The sequence below is a fragment of the Choristoneura fumiferana genome, chromosome 13 (genome assembly GCF_025370935.1).
Source record: "Choristoneura fumiferana chromosome 13, NRCan_CFum_1, whole genome shotgun sequence".
Taxonomy (NCBI): domain Eukaryota; kingdom Metazoa; phylum Arthropoda; class Insecta; order Lepidoptera; family Tortricidae; genus Choristoneura; species Choristoneura fumiferana.
The window spans coordinates 16,481,623-16,490,060 of record NC_133484.1 but is presented as its reverse complement, the minus strand read 5'-3'; positions in this window follow the sequence as shown (position 1 = coordinate 16,490,060).

The following is an 8,438-nucleotide window of genomic DNA, read 5'->3' as shown; positions in this document are numbered from 1 at the left end:
CTACTACTGTTCCAAATTGACAAGATCCAAGTGTAAAGCCAGCGTCAAATTGGATGCAGAGGGCAAAATAGTGCAACTGCGAGAAGAGCATAACCACTTGCCACCGAAATACTCGATAAAGTTAGAAGATGTAAGAAGCTCGCCTCAACATATCAAACGTGACCCAATCAATTACGAATATGTCGATTTTCGAAGTAAACACTGATTAATTTTATTAGAAAGGTCAAGATTATACCGGCTGGAAATTAAGGCCATTTTCTATAAGCATGCCTAGCTACCTAGATAAGTAAGTAGCTTAGTTAACTTACCTGAGTAGAAAAGACGCATATTTAAGACACATATTCAGTCTTTATAAATTATATAAAAATATACTATATGTAAAATATGAACTAGTCATCCGCATTGTAAACCTTAATGGTTGTGGTGGTCAGTGGTTATTGTTATTTGAATGTATTGTGCACATTTTACTGATTGTATATAAATACTGTGTTATTGCTATCATCATATTCGTCGTTAGTCCGAATTAGTTTTATACGCATAGTGTAGATAATTAACCCTTTTCCAGGCATAGTGCATATAGTAACCACATAAATGTACACAAATATTCGGCCTTACTAATTACTAAATATAATATATGGTACAAAATAATTTGAATTCATTAAGAATATTATTCATTTTTAAATTATTCCCTCACAGGTGAACAAGATAAAACTATGATTTATTTAGTGGTAGCGGTAGCACATCTAAATTCGCGGGGCCTGGAAAAGTAGTTAGTGATTGAGAATTAAATAAGGTGTGTTGGCAATGCCCCGTCCCTTTGTTACATACATAATAATGTATATTAGGTACTGAGGTAAGTCAATTCTGTAAATCTCCACTGCGCTACGTTTTAGAGGAAGTGTACTCTTAGAATGTAATCTGGTCATTTTACTATTGTAATAAATAATCACTATTTTTTAAGTTTTTGTTTACTTCCTTTACCTACCAACAACCTCAACATTGGTAGGATTGATTAATCAAAAACACTAAAACAATTTTAATATAAGAACTTCAACTGCAACATTTATGTTCTGCCTACATTTATTTATTACTGGTATCACCGAAAAATTATAGGATTCCACGGAATTATATGAAAGGGGGTTATGAAATATAACCTATACCAGGCGTTTTCAACCTTTTGGTTTTATTGGCACACTTTTCGTGCATCAAACTTTTCAAAGTTTTCGTCCAAAATACTATGTAATTAATTATTTGTTCAAGTGCGGTGCATTTTGAAATGAATGTACAATTAATTGCAGGCTTCCCTCCTCACAAGATAATTTCGATGCAAAACGGAGGCCCACTGTTACTGCTAGAAGATTTCACGTTTACGAAACACTATAGTAACACTTACAGGTGTTGTAAGTACTACGCTGGGTGTAAGGCGAGAGTTAAGTTCGACAATAATGGACAAATGAATGAATATTTGACATATCATAACCATCAACCACCGGAAATCATTCTTACACCATCTGGCCAGTACTCGTATAGAAAGAAGTATAGTTTATGTATGTAAATGACCTATGGAGACTACACAATGAATTAAAAAGATAGTACAAGTTAAAATGAGGGGCACTTTATTTCTAAGTAGCACCTTTCAACGTGAAATACTAGATTATGAAACAACATAAATATTTTATCTGTTGGCTACTCTTCAGTATCGTAGTCAAGTTAGGGTAGGTAAAAAGAATTAAAGAAATAAAGTTATCTCACGTATCTTTCGCATTTTCGCTTTATTTACCCTTTTCCTATAGATTATTGAGGAAAACATCAGGAAAAACATGACCCCCCCCCTTCGAGCACTCGGGTAACAAAAGTATTAAAAGCAAGTTTCAATTTCTGCTCGTAAGTATTTACCTACTAGAAATCATTAACTCAACACTCCCTTATTTGTAAAAGCTTAAGTCCTTGTTCTTTATAATGACACTTTTTCAGACGTACTCACTCGTACATAAAACATACTTTTGTTAGAAAAAATGATTTTATGAAAAAGGGGGTTGATTTATATTGCATGCAGCATGAATTCCTGTGTAGTGAACCAGAAATTATAATTCCGGTGTCTACATTTTTATGTCTTTTAACAGCATATCGAATGATACCAACCTGTCGTGGGACTCTACTCATGCTCAACGGATATACATACTCAAAGAACAACAGAGGGCGCCTGTATTACTGTCGACACAACGATGGTATAACAAGATGCACCTCCGGAGTGAAGCTAGATGCACATGGGAATATAGCGTGGGTGCGAGAGAGACACTATCATCCACCGCCCGTATATGTACGGACGCCTTCGGGGCTATTTTTGAAAGTTGGGTGTCAAAAAAAGCTGGGGCCAGGTGTACCCAGATTTAAATAGTCATATTTTGATTTCAGATCTGATTTTTGGCAAATGGGATTTTTGGAAAGTACAGTAAACTGATTATCAGTTGAAGTGAATGTATTGTCACATACATAGATAGCTTCTTGTCGTGTAGGTATTAAAAATAATTAATTTATTTAAAACTTGCATCCATAATTGTTTTGTAACAAAGGTAGCATCGACAGCGGAATTTTGATTAAAGTCAAAGTAAAAATATCTTTTTTCAATTTAGGCTATAACAAGCACTTATGAATGTAAAAAATTCTACCAGTTTTCCGGAAAACTCTTTGTTGAGAAGTATGTAGCAAGGAATTTAACAACGTGTACTTATATTTTTTACACATTTGTACGATGTTAATGAAATGAAACTTTTTTTGCAATCAGTAATAATAGCTGTGTATATTTGTAAACGTTCACCTGAACTCGAATTCCTTTAGCCATTACTTGTTAATTTATTTAAAATAAATAAGAGCTCTGTAGAGTTTTTAGAAATAATGTCTGCCAATTTTCAAATAACATAGGTTGCTTAATAATACCTATGTAATTCTGTATGTCGCAAAACAGGTGCATTAAGACTGCGAGATACTTGTACTTCTCAAGCTGCGTACGGATTGCGCGTTCCTGTGTTACGCGTAGTCGGGATACACAGTCGACGCGTACATTGGATACGCGTACAGCTCCTGTACGGACCGCCGCGAACCTGTACCCTTAGTGTAAGTTTTCGGTTACAAAGTACGTCTCGATTGAGTTCGCGTCGAGACGTATTTTGTAACCGAAAACTGACACTAAGGGTACTGAACGCGACGTTAATCGATCCATAGAGCTGCGAGCCTCAGTCAATGACTGAGAATGCATTTTGCCGTCTAAATACAGCGTCCACGGGCGTGCGCGACCAAAAACCGACGGATGGCGGCTCGCTGCGAGCCGAGCTCGCGCGGCACGCGTTCCCCTAGATTGTACGCGTAGCTGCAAGTACGGACATGGCGTTCCAGCAGGGCTACTATGAAACTCGAAACTCGAAGTTCGTATCGTGCGGTCCCTCTGACACTTATACTGTTTAATACGAGAGCGAGAGGGACGGTACGACACAAACTTCGAGTTTCGGATTTCGTAGTAGCCCTACAGGGCACGCGTAATCGGGTACTCGGGTACGCGTGCCAATGCACGCGCAATCCGTACGCAGCTTCACATTCACATAGTTTAAAACCATGTTTAGATCAAGAAGTAAACTCATTTTGTTTCTTTTTAGTCTGAGAGCAGTCAAAATTGATATCGTGGTGACACTAGTTTATGCAGGTAACCAATAGATAAATTAGAAGCAATAGCTGCAGTCAAATACATTTTTTATAAATTAGACACGTAACCTGATAATACTCACATATCTACCTTTAATATTCTATAGTGTAATAAAATAACAATTCTATGTAGGTACATTGATTATATGAAATAAAAAAACATATTATAATTCAGCTATTATGTATACTCAACATACCCACACGTATTTTCTTCTAAAGTCACTTATTGTTTAATGGTTTATTAGTGATCCAACTTTTTTCACAACTCAGTAGTGTAAGTAAAAATCTGCAGGAGAAATATCTTTAACCGTTTTTTAAGAACGAGGATGGTCTACGTTCGTCTGAATGTATTTTTTTTATTCAAGGTATTGCGTACAGATTCATCACAGCTGGGAACAGACGCTTACTCATGCTGAACGGCTACACGTTTTCAAAGAACAATAGCAAGGGACTACTCTATTACTGTTCTAAAATATCCAACAGATGCAAGGCCAGCGTCAAATTAAATACCAATGGTATAGTCGAGCGGCTGAGGGAAGACCACAACCACGCGCCACCTAAATACATGATGACTGCTTCTGGGGCGTATATAAAGTTAAGCTCATAAATATAATAATAATAATAGTTATTTGTGTCACAAGGGAGCAAAATGGTGTATTTACGGCGAGGGCGTACATTGAATCCAGAATGTAGCGAAGGCTGAGCGTAATGAAGGATTCAAGTGTTAACGCCCAAGATGAAAATAATTTTGCTCCCGAGTGGCTCATACAACTTTTCACACCGAGCATTAAGAAACTTAAAAAAAAAATATTCTACATATTATTAAAGAACAACCAGCATATAAAATGGCGTGGCTTTACAATTATCAACTTCAAAAAATGGCATTTGCAATAAAACACTTAGAAAAGCCTTGAACAGAAAAGTTGCACTTTGCTCCCTCTCGTCAGGGAGGAAAGTTACTTTTCTGAAGGAGAGGTGTGAAAAAAATATTTTTTGTACATCAGTGAGTTACATGGAGAAATACATCATTCAATTAGTACAAACAGGTCTATATAAAGTGGTCGAAGCTTTCGTCCCCTAAACAAGGTGTGAACCTGTGCCATAGGGGCCTGAGGTCGTCCGTATTTTGTGTTGTAACAACTCGATGTATACCGACCGGGGTGTGGCCTGTAATATGAGCAAATAATTAAAACATACATCGTATTCCCCAAACTGAAACACATTACGAGTAGTACAGCCACTTTTAAAAATAATTAGTTTTTTAATTTTTATTACACTTAAGTTTATTCGAAGAAGCAATGTAAAGCAAAATGCTTTATGTTTGTAGCGTGACAGCAACGTCAGTTGTGTTCTAGGATGGCGTAAATTGATAGCAATATTTAATTTGTATGAAAAAAAAAGGAAAATTCAGAGACTCCATTATTTTTAAAAGTCGCTGTTTTAATTTTTTGCTCGTATTACAGGCCACACCTGGTATATGTTTGACACATGATTAAATATTCTGCTTCCTATATTGAGCGCTATTGAGTTCGCCGCTTCAACTTGTATGTCAAATTAATTCTTGTGGGTGGAGCAATAAAACATTATGTTTTAAAATAAGACTGAAATAAGTACATTTAGTGGAGATACGGCTTTTAAAAAGTGGCATAGAGAAGGACGTGGGTTAGACCATTCTAAAATGCTTTAAGTGGAGTTTTCATTTCGAGTGAAAATCATCATATTGCGGGCCTTGAATAATCCATCTCATTAAAATTATTGCTATAGCTACTTGGATGTTTTTATTCGCGTTATGAAAACCCTCCTTCAGTAGGGAGGGCGAGACTGTTGTTGCAAAGTTACTCGAGCGCGTCAGGAATTAACATGAGTTCTCTCATACCTCAGCGCACAACCCTTACTACTTAAGCGCTTGGATAGAGCAGAGTGTGAGGAATAAGGGAAGCAACAAACTCATATTTTTTATTTATGTAATTATCTATATCTAAATGCCGTGGTGGCCTAGTAGTTTGACCTATCGCCTCTCAAGCAGAGGGTCGTGGGTTCAAACCCCGGCTCGCACCTCTTGAGTTTTTCGAAATTCATGTGCGGAATTAAATTTGAAATTTACCACGAGCTCGTGAAGGAAACATCGTGAGGAAACCTGCACAAACCTGCGAAGCAATTCAATGGTGCGTGTGAAGTTCCCAATCCGCACTGGGAACTATGGCCCAAGCCCTCTTGTTCTGAGAGGAGGCCTATGCCCAGCAGCGGGACGTATATAGGCTGGGATGGATGGATGGATGGATGGAATTATCTATATCAAAATTTCAAAGCAATTATTTTGACATACTTTGCGTCCCATATCAGACTAGGTAATTTTTAAACTGCGGCGGAGTAAGAGTGATGCTTTTTTAGGGTTCCGTAATCAACTAGGAATCCTTATAGTTTCGCTATGTCTGTCGTCCGCGGCTAGCTCAGAGACCGTTAGTACTAGAAAGCTGTAATTTGGCATGAATATTATATATATTATATTTATATTTATATATTATATATATATATATATATATATATATATATATATATGCGAAAGTTACTCTGTCTGTCTGTCTGTCTGTTTACGCTTTCACGCCAAAACCGCTGAACCGATTTTGATGAAATTTAGTACAGAGATAGAATAGACCTTGGAAAGAACATAGGCTATCTTTTAATGATGGTGTAATGTTTTATTAGATAAATAAATAAATGTTTTTAAATGAATCAAATTATTCTACCATAGAACACTACCTAAAACAAACTTGGCGACCCATATCAAAATATTAAGGCATTTTTCGAATTGCGGTGCAGTAACAAGTTTTTTTTATCTAGTCATCACTAACAAGATCATAACTACGAAAAAGGAGACACGCCTACTTATGCTTAATGGTTACACGTTTTCAAAGAACACTAGGAAGGGACTTTATTACTGTTCGAAGAAGGCAAGCCAATGCAAAGCCAGTGTCAAACTAAACACTACGGGTTAGTTGAGCGGCTAAGAGAAGATCACAATCATGCACCGCCTAAATATATCAAGACTTCTTCTGGAGCGTATTTGAAGATAACCCATGACTTCACAAGATTGCTTAGTCTCCGTACTCCGTACAGGTTTAGGGCTTACTTTAGTTAAATAACATAGGCTGTGACTTAGGTAAAGTATAGGCATACAACTGTGAGTTTATGGATGGACCGCATAGGCCGCCTCACCCCGTACCCACTTGTTGGTTTTACTTGAGGATAGCAGAGGCCGTCTTTCAAGCTAGACCACTAAGCTGAATGAATGCACTCTCGTCCGCGCAGCGCCTTTTTAATAAAAGCAACTTCGGAACTAATGTTCCGAATGCAGCCTTCGTGGGCGCTCGGGATTATCGGGCCGCGGAGAGAGATAGGTAGTTTGTGCATGCTGTATTTTAGTTTTAAGTTCAGCTTTAGTTCTGGGGATTAACAACCTTTTAATGAAACGGTTGTACCTTGTTTTGCCAAACTACTATTTGCCTGTTTTCAGTTTGCCTAATTTTAGATAATATTATTTAACCTAATGTTTCATTTTAGTGAAAGTCATTCTGTATACAACTTATATTACATAATTTTGTTTCGCCTAATTTTAAATGACCTCGTTTTCATTTTGTATAAACTTATTTCGTATTATGTTAACTGACATAATTATATTTTGTGTAACATACATGTCGCATAATTTCATTTTGTATGAACTTATTTCGTGTAATGTTTGACTGACATAATTATATTTTGTCTAACATACGTATCGCATAATTTTGTTTATTCTAATCACGGTTAATCCGAATACGTTCCGTTAACGTTAGTTAATTCTAAAAAAGTTTAGTATTATAAAAATTAGATTCTCGGCACTGTAGGTTTGAAGTTCTATCTAACACCTCGCTTTGCTCGTCGTCGTACTTATTTTATGTATGTTTAGTATTGGCTTACTTATTACCATTTCTAGCGATCACTAGCGGCTGCAAACGGCTGCTTACATTTCATTGTATTTATATTCACATGATTTAGTTATTTGTTTTTGTTGTTTTTCTTCTGATTTATTTGCTATAGGATATTTAACTTAAGTATTAAGTGTTAAAAACTCAAAATTATCATACAAAATGTGACACAAGAGTGGAATAGGACTATTTTAATAATTGATTTGTGAGAGATGTTTGTGATATATAATAAGTGCCACTGTATAAACAAAAATAAGAGTTTAACAATAAAAAATGAAATAAAAATCGTTTTTTTTTCTTCGATGCTCAATTCGGGTATCTACCCGGTATCAAGGGGCTGGTTATTCGTTTCTAGCCGCTCGTTTCGGTACCTACCAGCTTACAAGCCGCTGGTTTACAACTATATTTGCGACCCATGTCAAACTATTTCGGTAATTTTCGAATTGCGGTGCAGTCAGAAGTTTTTTATTCTAGCATCACTAACGAGATCATCACCACAAGACAAAACTCACGCTTACTTATGCTTAATGGACACACGTATTAAAAACTACTAGGAAGGGACTTTATTGCTGTTCGAACAAGTTGTTAAGTAAATGCAAAGCCAGTGTCAAACTAGACGACAGTGGGTCAGTTGAGCGGCTAAGAGGAGTTCACAATCACGCACCGCCTAAATATATGAAGGCTTCTTCTGAAGTGTACTTGAAAATAAGCCCATAAATCACGTGTTGAATCGTTCGCAGCAGAAATACCAATTGAATATAAAATCTCAAAAAAATGCTC